Source organism: Chenopodium quinoa, unplaced genomic scaffold (assembly GCF_001683475.1).
Source record: "Chenopodium quinoa cultivar QQ74 unplaced genomic scaffold, ASM168347v1, whole genome shotgun sequence".
NCBI classification, from domain to species: Eukaryota; Viridiplantae; Streptophyta; class Magnoliopsida; order Caryophyllales; family Amaranthaceae; genus Chenopodium; species Chenopodium quinoa.
Window position 1 is genome coordinate 638787 of NW_018744854.1, and position 12972 is coordinate 651758.

The following is a 12972-nucleotide window of genomic DNA, read 5'->3' on the forward strand; positions in this document are numbered from 1 at the left end:
TTCTCGATCTCCGAGTTCGACTGTCAAATAAGCAGATGATTCCTAAAATCCATCTGAGCATGGCCATGCATTTTATAGTCTCACTCTTCGAGCGGCCTTTTAAACAACAAAACATTTTCCCTATTGTTAGTAGGGGGACAATCCCAGTCTTGTATTGTAAGTTCTTCTTACTAAGAGGACATAGACTCAAGAGTGTTCCTGTTATGATCCCAAGTTACGGAAGACGTTAGGAAACATCAAAGAGCCTAGTAGTCAAACAAGAAAACTTCACAATACTCATGGTCTGAGGAAATAAGTTCCGATAGCCATAATGAGAAATGTACTTATGACAAAAGTTAAATTTTCTTAAAGTACTCCCATAGGTCTTATCCAGTACAGTTCCAAACTGTACCTGTGCAAATGATTTATGACTGTCACGTCCTCGCAGCACAAGAAACGGTGCTGTAAATCATACTACACACTAATCTATTGTGGTCATCAATCGTCCATCTGTTAGACGACCTCGATTAGGGATACTTTTCGATTTAATATTCAATGTTCACTTAACAGGTGTTTTCTTTATCCAAGACATGGTCTTGATACCCTATTTTAAATATTTCCGTAAATCGAATGGACTCATTATTTAATTCTAAACCACAATTAAATAGTAATGGAGTGAATGATAATTTTGCACAAAAATTAATTACTCCATTAATGAATGGTTTTAGTACAGTGTCTTACATAAAATCAACCCTGTTTAATTAAAACACTTGTACAGGGAATATCAAAGCCAGTCTCCAACATGCTTGATTCCCATTGCCTCAACGTGTTTGTTGTGTTTCACTTGAGGGAAAGGTTTAGTTAAAGGATCGGCTACATTATCATCCGTGCTGATCATACAAATTCTGATTTCACCTTTGGATTTCCATTCCCTTATCATGTGAAATTGTCGTTGCACGTGTTTGATCTTCTGGTGTTCTCTCGGCTCCTTGGCTTGAGCGATAGCTCCATTATTATCACAATAAAGGTCTATCGGTCCCTTGATTGAGGGTACAACACCAAGTTCACTGATGAACTTGCGAATCCAAACAGCTTCCTTGGATGCTTCCGAAGCGGCCAAGTACTCGGCTTAAGTTGTAGAGTCTGCAGTGGTGCTCTGCTTGGCACTCTTCCAGCTGAACGGTCCTCCATTCAGACAGAATACATATCCCGACTGTGACTTGAAGTCGTCTCTGTCAGTCTGGAAGCTAGCGTCGGTGTAACCTTCAACAACCAGTTCTTTGTGGCCTCCATACACCAGGAATTTATCCTTTTTCCTTTTCAGGTACTTAAGGATATTCTTGGCCGCAGTCCAATGCGCCTCTCCTGGATTCGATTGGTATCGACTCGTTGCACTCAGGGCATACGATACATCCGGCCTTGTACATATCATGGCATACATGATCGATCCGATTAGCGAAGCATATGTGATCTGATTCATTCTTTCTCGCTTAACAGGTGTCTGTGGACACTGTTTCTTGCTGAGAGTTATGCCATGGGACATGGGTAAATGCCCTCTTTTGGCATTTTCCATGTTGAATCGAGCCAGTACATTATCAATGTAAGTACTGTGGCTTAATCCAATCATCCTCTTAGATCTATCCCTGTAGATCTTGATGCCCAGTATGTACTGTGCCTTTCCTAAGTCCTTCATTGAAAAGCACTTTCCCAACCAGCCCTTTACGGACTCCAACAATTTTGTGTTGTTTCCAATGAGCAGTATGTCATCTACATACAGGACTAGGAATGTAATATCACTCCCACTGACCTTCTTGTATACACAAGACTCATCTGGATTCTTGATAAAACCAAACTTGCTGATGGCTTCATCAAATCGCAGATTCCAACTCCTGCTGGCTAGCTTTAGTCCATAAATGGACTTCTTCAGCTTGCAAACCTTTCCAGCGTTGCCTGGATCGACAAAACCCTCTGGCTGTGTCATATACACAGTTTCTTCCAAAATCCCATTAAGGAAGGCAGTTTTGACATCCATTTGCCATATTTCGTAATCGTAATATGCAGCAATCGCTAGGATAATCCGGACGGACTTTAGCATTGCAACTGGTGAAAAAGTTTCATCATAGTCAATCCCGTGGACTTGTCTATAACCTTTTGCCACCAGTCTAGCTTTGTATACCGATACATTCCCATCTTTGTCTGTCTTCACTTTGAAGATCCATTTGCAACCAATGGGTGTATAACCCTCGGGCAAATTCATCAAGTCCCAGACTTGATTTTCAGACATGGAGTCAATCTCGGATTTCATGGCCTCTTGCCATTTTGCAGAGTCGGGGCTCGTCATAGCTTGCTTGTATGTCGCCGGCTCATCACCATCCATAACTAGGATGTCCTGATCATCAGTTAAGACGATACCTAGGTATCTGTCTGGTTGAGATCGTTGTCGTTGCGACCTACGTAGGGTAATCGGTTAAGCGTTTACATTGTCTATTTGACTCTGACCAATCTTCTCAGATGCTTCCAAAGTATCTAGATTGTCAGTTTTGTCAGGTTGACATTGTTGCTCGTCCTCTCGAACTTCATCGAGTTCAATTTTCCTCCCACTTGTCATTTTGGAAAGGTGATCCTTCTCCAAAAAGACACCATCACGAGCAACAAATACTTTGTTCTCGGATTTATTGTAGAAGTAATACCCTTTGGTTTCTTTTGGATATCCCACAAAGAAACACTTATCCGATTTGGGGTGAAGTTTGTCCGAAATTAATCGCTTGACATATGCTTCGCATCCCCAAATCTTTAGAAAAGACAACCTAGGAGGTTTCTTAGTCCATAATTCATATGGAGTCTTTTCAACAGCTTTTGACGGAGCTCTATTCAGTGTTAGTGCTGCTGTTTGTAGCGCATGTCCCCAAAACGAGATAGGGAGTTCACTAAGACCCATCATTGACCGAACCATGTCTAACAAGGTCCGATTCCTTCGTTCGGACACTCCGTTCCATCGAGCAGTTCCGGGAGGTGTCAACTCTAAAAGAATGCCACATTCTTTCAAGTAATCGTCGAATTCATGGCTCAAATATTCGCCACCTCGATCCGATCGAAGTGCTTTAATTTTCTTGCCAAGTTGATTTTCAACCTCTTTCTGAAATTCTTTGAACTTTTCAAAGGATTCAGATGTATTCGACATTAAGTAGATATAGCCATATCTACTATAATTGTCGGTGAAGGTGATGAAATATCGGTAACCTTGCCTTGCGGGTGTGCTCATAGGTCCACATACATCCGTGTGTATTAGACCTAATAAGTCACTTGCCCTTTCTCCCAACTTGGAGAATGGTTGTTTGATCATCTTGGCTAATAAGCATCCTTCGCAATTTTCAAACGACTCTAAGTCGAATGAGTCAAGAACACCTTCTTGAAGAAGTTTCTTGATGCGTTTGATGTTAATGTGGCCAAGACGACAATGCCACAAGTAGGTTTGATTCGACTCGTTGGTCTTAGCTTAGTGGTATCATCCTTTTGTCATATGTAAAACATGCAATTTAATTGAACATAAATTTGTAAACTTGAAACAACGATTGTCAAAAGTCTTACATTCGAGATTCCTAGGTGTCCAACACCATGGATCATAATATGTTCAAAGCATGATAAAACTAGAAAATAGTTTAATTACATGTCATAGACAAAATAGTGCATGCAAGCACGACCGAAAAACCATCTTCGCCGTCTTTTGTCCATGCACCAACACTTGATAAGCTTCTCACTTGGTCCCTGAAAAGGCAACATTAAGTGAGTCATACTTGGTATCTAATACCTTATGATAAGCTTAATCCACAAGTGTTAAGGAAGATACCTGAGGTGGTCGGAGTGATCCCCTCTTCCTTGATGAGCATGCATTCCCTCTTATAATGGCCTTGCATGCCACAATGGAAGCATCTCATCTTTGCCTTGACCTTCTTGAACTCTTTCTTCTTAGCTCTCAAGGGCCTTTTGGTCATTCCATAGGCAGTGGCTTGGCTAAGTAGTTGCACCACCTCCTTGAGGGAGTGTGTCTCCTTTCCCGCAGCGACATGCACTCTAAGTGCATCATAGCCCGAGTGGAGTGAAGAAAGCAAGATATGCCCCGCCATCTCATCTTCCAATGGAATTCCGAGAAGCTACATGTGCTTGAAGAGCCTAGTCATACCAAGCACATGAGGTCGGAGGGGCATGCCTGGTCTCAATTTAGCATTGTAGACCTTGGTCCAAAGCCGTTTCCTTTCCTTAGCAAGACACCCAACATTTGGTGGCTTAATTCTCATGTTTGAAAGTGACCTGGTCAAGTCAAACACGAGTCCATCAAAGTTGCCATTGTCACTCTTGGTGACTCTTACATTGACAACGTCCTCAAGTGCTTTGAGGAACATGTCCGGAAGGTAGGAGGAAAGAGTTTCTTTCCAGTCTTCCGGGATGGAATTTCCCATGAGTCGTGAGACCCTTTTGCAATTGGAAGACCATTCTTCATGAGCCTCGTCGGTCATGATCCCTTTAGCAAAGAATCTTGGAATGGGAGTATCAAGAGTATACTCCAAGGAATAATTCCGGAGAGTTTTCCTGAGTTCCTCTTCCCATTCCTTAAAGTTGACCAAGTTTAAGGGAAATGCCAACTTTTCGGGGAGTTTCGGGCACATTTGGTTGTTGTTCGAGTTACTTGCATACATTGTTGTACAATTGAAAGAATTTGAAATGAAAAACCATTCATACATCAATAAGTTGAATTTTAAAGCGTTCATGCATTTATTAACACTTATTGAACATTTTATCCACGCATTTTAAGATTGTCCCTTATGGGCGAGAATAAAATGATTCCGAGATCCCAAAGATCAAGAAATGGATAAGCATGCTTTGGCTTGTCTTAAACATTAAATATCTTAAGGTAAGCAATCCAATTGCTAATAGCTCCAAGCTACTCTCGGTTTGATAAAATGTCGCATCTAATGCATACTTGACATTTTATCTCTTTTGCCATGACATCTAAGGACTCCTTACTGATATCGTTGAGCTTAACCAAGACAACTTGTATACCTAGTATACCTTACGTTCCTAGGGAAGTAGTGATGCCTCGCTTTGGCGTAATCCATCACGTACGCGCATTAGTTCGGTAAGTGTTGTTCTTGGAATGTCAAATTTTAGCTCAATATTATTAAGGGACCTAGGGTTTTGAAAGGAATGGTGTCCTTCCAACAAGTGTATTATTCCGATAGAGGGTTCAGAATTATTACAGAGGTAATTCTTCAGTAAGGTCAAGTGATCGGAATGCCTAGGTGGAGGCCGCTTCCGATCAGTAATATCAGGATACAATTGATATTACAACTTAATCTTAACTGAACCCTTCGGGTCGAACCCGATCGAATCTCCGATCCGATACGTAGAATTAATCCAAAAGGATTTAATGAGTTGACAGAGTTTTACGAATACAAACGTCGGAAATCGAGCCTAGGGCGTCGATACCGAGCGTCGCAAAATCACAAGCAACAAGTATGAGCGTAGCCGTAGCTAGGCTAGGCTAGCTCATAGCATGCCTAGGTGCACCATGTGTGTGTTAGGCGCACCATGGTGTGCTAGGCACCATCGCAGCCTAGGCGCACCCTGGCAGCCCATCGCAAGCTAGCATGGGTACCTAGGTGCGCATGGCAGCCATCGCAAGCCACACAGGCACCAGGCAGCCCATAGCAGCTAGGAAGCATGCTAGCGTGGTGCCTGGGTGCATGTGGTGCCCTATCGCAACACACAACCCTTGCTAGGCACCATCGCAGGGCCTGGCACCACGCACAAGCACCATCGCACTGCCAGGGGCATGCGTGTGTGTGCGCGTGTGTGCCTCGCAGCCTCGCACACTGGCCTCGCACAGCAGCCGCGCAATGCATGTGGGCTGGTGCGTGTGCGTGCAATGGCTGGCTAGGTGCTAGGCAGCAGCACCACACATGCATGTGCGTGTGCGCTTGCCTCACACCAAGCATAAGCAGTGCTAGGCACTGGCTAGTGCGAGTGTGTGCTTGTGCGTATGGGGTAGCAATGTGTGGGCTGGCAATGCGTGAGGTGCAGCGATGGACGCGAGCATGTGCGTGGTGCGTGGCGCATGGCTGGTGCGTGATGCATGTGCGACCAGCCAGTGCGTAGCATGCGAGGCCAGCGCCAGCGATGCGCAGCTAGCACTGGATGTGCTAGCGATGCGATGCGAGGAGAGAGATGTGTGTTGCGATAGGCATTGCTAGGCTGCCAGCACCAGCGCCTAGCATGGCCTGACACCAGGCATGCGAGGCTGCTTGGCAGCACCACGCTAGCTGGCTGGGCTGACCAGCGCCATGCTAGCTGGCGTGCTAGCTGGCAGCAGCCCAGCTGCCCATGTGGTGGCGGTTTAGGTGAAAGGGTGGGGACCAATCTTGGGCAAAGCCTTGAGGAGCAAGGCTATGGTCCCCCCACCCATTCATGGTCCTCACCTAACCTTCTCTCTCTATTTGACACTTGTTGCATTGTGATTAGTTTTGTTTAATAATTTATTTTAGAAATAAATTAATTAGCAAAATACATTCTCCCACATTGGTGGAGGATGAAAAATCAAGGGATCATTTCCCTATAAATACCAAGCTTGGTATTGGGATTTGATACAACCTTGAGTGGAATTAAAAAGGCAACTCTAGAAAAGAGTAAACCTTTGATTCGTAAAACTCATAGTTATTTTGTCCGGGTCTTGACTAATCTTCAAGAATTAAGACGTTCGGGTCGGGTCGAGGGTACGATCCGTCGGAGATCTCGTCTTTTCGGGATTTTGAAGTAAGAGCTCTCTAGGAGCGAAGCACGCGTCAAAGGTATAATTCTTGTCCTTAATCTTGTTTGATTAAGTTAATTGTGCTTGTTTAATTGCTTTAATTAAGGGGCGGGTCTTGGTGGGTTTCCTTCCGCGTAGTGTCGGGTCACTACGAAACCCTACAGCGGTATCGGAGCCACGCTCCTTTTAATTTTTGCAATTATTGTTTAATTGAGGTGTTTTAAAGAATTTATTTTTCTGGTTCTTGTTCATCTAATTAGATTAGATGCTCGTTTTAATTAAATTTTAAAACTCGATTTCATTATCGATTTGGCTGTCGAACCCATATTTTGGCTTAAAAATAGTGATTTTTGGGTGGAATCGACATTCTGGACCTGTTTCAAACCTTTTAGGAATGTCCAGAAGCCAAATTCGAACCAGAAACCCTTTTTTTCTGGGGTTTTTCGTTTTTTCAACGAAAGTTTTAATTCTTTTTAAGCCTTGATTAATGCAAGCATTACAAGGTTATATTAAATGCACATTTGCATCACTAATCTACTGGTTTTAAAATATCCTTGAGCATAATAATGGAGTGTTTATTAGTGCTTAAGTTGATATACCAATTTATCACATAAACTTGTTTTTCACAATTTTGCAAATAAATTGCAATAAGATGTGAAAACTTATGATTTTGTATTTTGAGTTCCCAAGTAATGTTAAAGTTCTAATCTTTAAGTGTTTAAATGATTGGAACCCTAACCCTAAATTCCATGTTGAACAAAGTTTGGATTTTTCATATTTTGGTTGATTAAAATCCATTTTGTTCACCTACTTGTGAGTAAAATTTGATTAATCTTCATATTGGAAGATGTAATCTTGGTATTTTACACAAGTATGCAAGTTGGAAAATTTTATCATTGGATGGTTAATTAATTTTTCCAACTCCCCTTTTGTCAAATCCATTATTAATTTGCATATTGGCAAGATTAATTTTGGACATAGCTCATTTTATTTTAAGCATAAAGGTTGACCTAATTTTGTTCAAAATTGATAATTTTGGATAAATTTGGGCTTGTGCACCAATTAAAATAAAATTGTTAAGTTACACTTAACATTTGTTTTATTTTATTTTTCCCTCAAAATTAATTCTAAAATTTGATTTAGAATTGATTATTTTCGCACACAAATCAAAAATAAATTCCGAGTTAAATGCACGCAAAACGATGCAAAACCGCAAGCGTCACAAAGGTCAGCCGAGCTGCCTAGTAGCCCACATGTAGGCTGCCTGTGGTGCGCATATGGCTGTGCATCGCTTGGTGCGTAGCTGTGTGGCGTGGAGGGGCTGTTGTGTGGTGCATGTGCTGGCGCGCAGGGGCCTTAGGTTGCTGGCATTCTTGTGCGGTTGCTGGGCAGCGAGGCAGCAAGCCCCAGCCAGCCAGCCCCTAATGCTTGTGCCAGCAAGCTGCCAGCATGCGTTGCATGCTGCTGGTGCTAGCATGCTAGGCAGGCTGTGCTAGGCGCACCTGCTAGCTGCCAGCACCACGCACCATGGCGCAGGGGCCATGGGCTGCTTAGCAGCCATGGTGCGCCAAGCATCATTGGACGATGCTCTTCTTGCTTAAGGATGAGCTATGATTTTGCGATTTTTCCGTATTAATAATTTTAATTAATTATTTTGACGAGGCTAAAAACTTCAATTTTCGATTTTGCAAAATTTTGACAAATTATGGGTTATGCCGACTTAATTAATCGGATTAATTAAGTACGGTTGCAGAATTTAGTGGGAGCTTGATTAAATGTGTTAGCATTTTGCGTTTAGAAATAATGAATTAAACCACTTTGACTAGTTTTAATTAGGCACGTTAATTGGATTAACGACCTAAGTTAGTTACTAGTTTTGCGTGTTTAATTATGTATTTCGTAAAATTGCATGGGCCGTTCACAAGTAGTGAACGGGTGAATGAAAAATTGCTTTCAAAACAGGTTGTTTGAAAATGGCAACTGGTGGGGCCCGACTAGGATAGAAAATACGGACTGCGTTCCGTTATGTATTTTTTGTTAATCTAAATACGGTCTGCGAACCGTTAAGTATTTTTGTACTATTTAGATTAATCTTAGTCGTTCTAGCTAGCTTCTTGTTTTTCATTTTGGTCAAGAAGTCTCAAGACGGTGTTTCGAGGAAGACGAGCCAAGATGAAGACCCATGGAAATTGAAGATTTCAAGGGGTCATGCTAGTTGTCAAATGCATCTATTTTATGCCTTATATATTGTTATATATATTTGTTTGCTAAGATGCATGTCTAGGATTTCTATGATGTTGCGATGATTAGTTAAGTTCACTTAAATCAACCAACATAGAAACCCTAGGTACCTTAATAATATTGAGCTAAAATTTGCCATTCCAAGGACAACACTTATCGAACTAATGCGCGTACGTGATGGATTACGCCAAAGCGAGGCATCACTACTTCCCTAGGAACGTAAGGTATACTAGGTATACAAGGTATACAATTCCTTAGATGTCGTGGCAAAAGAGATAAAATGTCAAGTATGCATTAGATGCGACATTTTATCAAACCGAGAGTAGCTTAGAGCTATTAGCAATTGGATTGCTTACCTTAAGATATTTAATGGTTAAGACAAGCCAAAGCATGCTTGACCATTTCTTGATCTTGGGGATCTCGGAATCATTTTATTCTCGCCCATAAGGGACAATCTTAAAATGCGTGGATAAAATGTTCAATAAGTGTGAATAAGTGCATGAACGCTTTAAATTTCAACTTATTGATGTATGAATGGTTTTTCACTTCAAATTCTTTCAATTGTAGAAATCATGTCTGCAAGTAACACAAACAACAACCAATTCTCTCTACGCTCAATTCTCGACAAGGAGAAGTTGAGCGGGCCAAACTTTCTTGATTGGCAAAGAAATCTCCGCATTGTACTAATGCAGGAGCAAAAGGAATACGTCCTTGATGAGGAAATGTCCGACGCTCCCAATGAGGAGGTCACTCAGGCAGCCCTTAACCGATGGCATAGTGCCAATCGGGATGTCAAATGCATCATGTTGGCCACAATGTTTCCGGACCATCAAAAGACTTTCTTTGAAAAGGAGACAGCTTTTGAGATCATTTCTGAGCTTCAGAATATGTTCCAAGAGCAGGCCCAAAGTGAAAGGTTCGAAACCCACATGCAGATCCTTGAGAGCAAGCTCAATAAAGGAGAGCCAGTTAGCCCGCATGTTCTCAAAATGATTGGATTATTTGAAAACATGGAAAGGCTCGATGCTGGGTATTCAACTGAAATGGAAATTGACATCATTCTCCACTCCCTTCATAAAGGCTATGATCAGTTCAAGATAAACTATAACATGCATAGTATGGAGAAAACCCTCACCGAGCTTCATGGTATGTTGAAGCAAGCTGAGCAAACGTGCGGGCAAGCATGACATGCTCATGGTGAGGAAGGGCAAGCCGTTCAAACGTGCGGGCAAAAAGAAGAGCTTTAAAGGGATAAAGTAGAAATTCCCGCCTAAGTCAAAGTTTGCCAAGGGCAATAAGGACAAGAAGGCAGCTTTTTCTAAGTTAGATTCCGAATGTTTCTACTCCAAGAAGAAGGGACATTGGAAAAAGGACTGCCTCAAATTCAAGGAAGATAAGAAGAACGGCAACGTTGCTTCTTCATCAGGTATTTTCGTTATAGACTTAAACTTTGCTAGCAAAACATCATGGGTATTAGATATCGGATGTGGCTCACACCTTTGTTCCAATGCTCAGGGACTAAGGATATGTAGGAGGCTAGAGAAGGGAGAGGTCGAGCTTCGGGTCGGCAACGGAGCAAGGATGTCTGTCGTCTCCATTGGAACTCTCAGTTTGTCTTTGCCCACTAGGCTTGTTCTAGAACTTGAAAATTGTTATCATGTTCCTAGAGTGACCAAAAACATTATTTCAATATCGGCGTTGGACGCCAAAGGATTCGAATTTCGAATTAAAAACAATAGTTGTTTTATATATTTTGATAATGTTTTATATGGAAAGGCACATTCAGAAAATGGTCTTTATGTGCTGTCACTAGACAAACAGGTCTATAACATCGAGAATACTGCCAAAAGGGCAAAGACCATCGAGTCGAATCAAACCTACTTGTGGCATTGTCGTCTTGGCCACATTAACATCAAACGCATCAAGAAACTTCTTCAAGAAGGTGTTCTTGACTTATTTGACTTAGAGTCATTTGAAAATTGCGAAGGATGCTTATTAGGAAAGATGATCAAACAGCCATTCTCCAAGTTAGGAGAAAGGGCAAGTGACTTATTAGGTCTAATACACACGGATGTATGTGGACCTATGAGCACACCCGCAAGGCAAGGTTACCGATATTTCATCACCTTAACCGACGATTATAGTAGATATGGCTATATCTACTTAATGTCGAATAAATCTGAATCCTTTGAAAAGTTCAAAGAATTTCAAAAAGAGGTTGAAAATCAACTTGGCAAGAAAATTAAAGCACTTCGATCGGACGAGGTGGCGAATATTTGAGCCATGAATTCGACGATCACTTGAAAGAATGTGGCATTCTTTCAGAGTTGACACCTCCCGGAACTCCTCAATGGAACGGAGTGTCCGAACGGAGGAATCGGACCTTGTTAGACATAGTTCGGTCAATGATGGGTCTTAGTGAACTCCCTATCTCGTTCTGGGGACATGCGCTACAAACAACAACACTAACACTGAATAGAGCTCCGTCTAAAGCTGTTGAAAAGAATCCATATGAATTATGGACTAAGAAACCTCCCAGTTTGTCTTTTCTCAAGATTTGGGGATGCGAAGCATATGTCAAGCGATTAATTTCGGACAAACTTCACCCCAAATCGGATAAGTGTTTCTTTGTGGGATATCCAAAAGAAACCAAAGGGTACTACTTCTACAACAAATCCGAGAACAAAGTGTTTGTTGCTCGTGATGGTGTCTTTTTGGAGAAGGATCACCTTTCCAAAATGACAAGTGGGAGGAAAATCGAACTCGACGAAGTTTGAGAGGACAAGCAACAATGTCAACATGACAAAACTAACAATCTAGATACTTTGGAATCATCTAAGAAGATTGGTCAGAGTCAAACAGACAATGAAAATGCTCAACCGATTACCCTACGTAGGTCGCAACGGCAAAGATCTCAACCAGACAGATTCCTAGGTATTGTCTTAACTGATGATCAGGACATCCTAGTTATGGATGGTGATGAGCCAGTGACATACAAGCAAGCTATGACGAGCCCCGACTCTGCAAAATGGCAAGAGGCCATGAAATATGAGATGGACTCCATGTCTGAAAATAAAGTCTGGGACTTGGTGAATTTGCCCGAGGGTTATACACCCATTGGTTGCAAATGAATCTTCAAAGTGAAGACAGACAAGGATGGAAATGTATCGATATACAAATCTAGACTGGTGGAAAAAGGTTATAGACAAGTCCACGGGATTGACTATGATGAATCTTTTTCACCAATTGCAATTCTAAAGTCCGTCCGGATCATCCTAGCGATTGCTGCATATTACGATAACGAAATATAGCAAATGGATGTCAAAACCGCCTTCCTTAATGGGGTTTTGGAAGAAACTGTGTATATGACACAGCAAGAAGGTTTTGTCAATCCAGGCAACGCTGGGAAGGTTTGCAAGCTGAAGAAGTCCATTTATGGACTAAAGCAAGAAAGCAGAAGTTGGAATCTGCGATTTGATGAAGCCATCAGCAAGTTTGGTTTTATCAAGAATCCAGATGAGTCTTGTGTATACAAGAAGGTCAGTGGGAGTGACATTGCATTCCAAGTCCTGTATGTCGATGACATACTGCTCATTGGAAACAGCACAAAATTATTGGAGTCCGTAAAGGGCTGGTTGGGAAAGTGCTTTTCAATGAACGACTTAGGAGAGGCACAGTACATATTGGGCATCAATATCTACAGGGATAGATCTAAGAGGATGATTGGATTAAGCCAGAGTACTTACATTGATAAGGTACTGGCTCGATTCAACATGGAAAATGCCAAAAGAGGGCATTCACCCAAGTCCCATGGCATAACTCTCAGCAGGAAACAGTGTCCACAGACACCTGTTGAGCGAGAAAGAATGAATCAGATCCCATATGCTTTGCTAATCAGACCGATCATGTATGCCATGATATGTACAAGGCCGGATGTATCGTATGCCCTG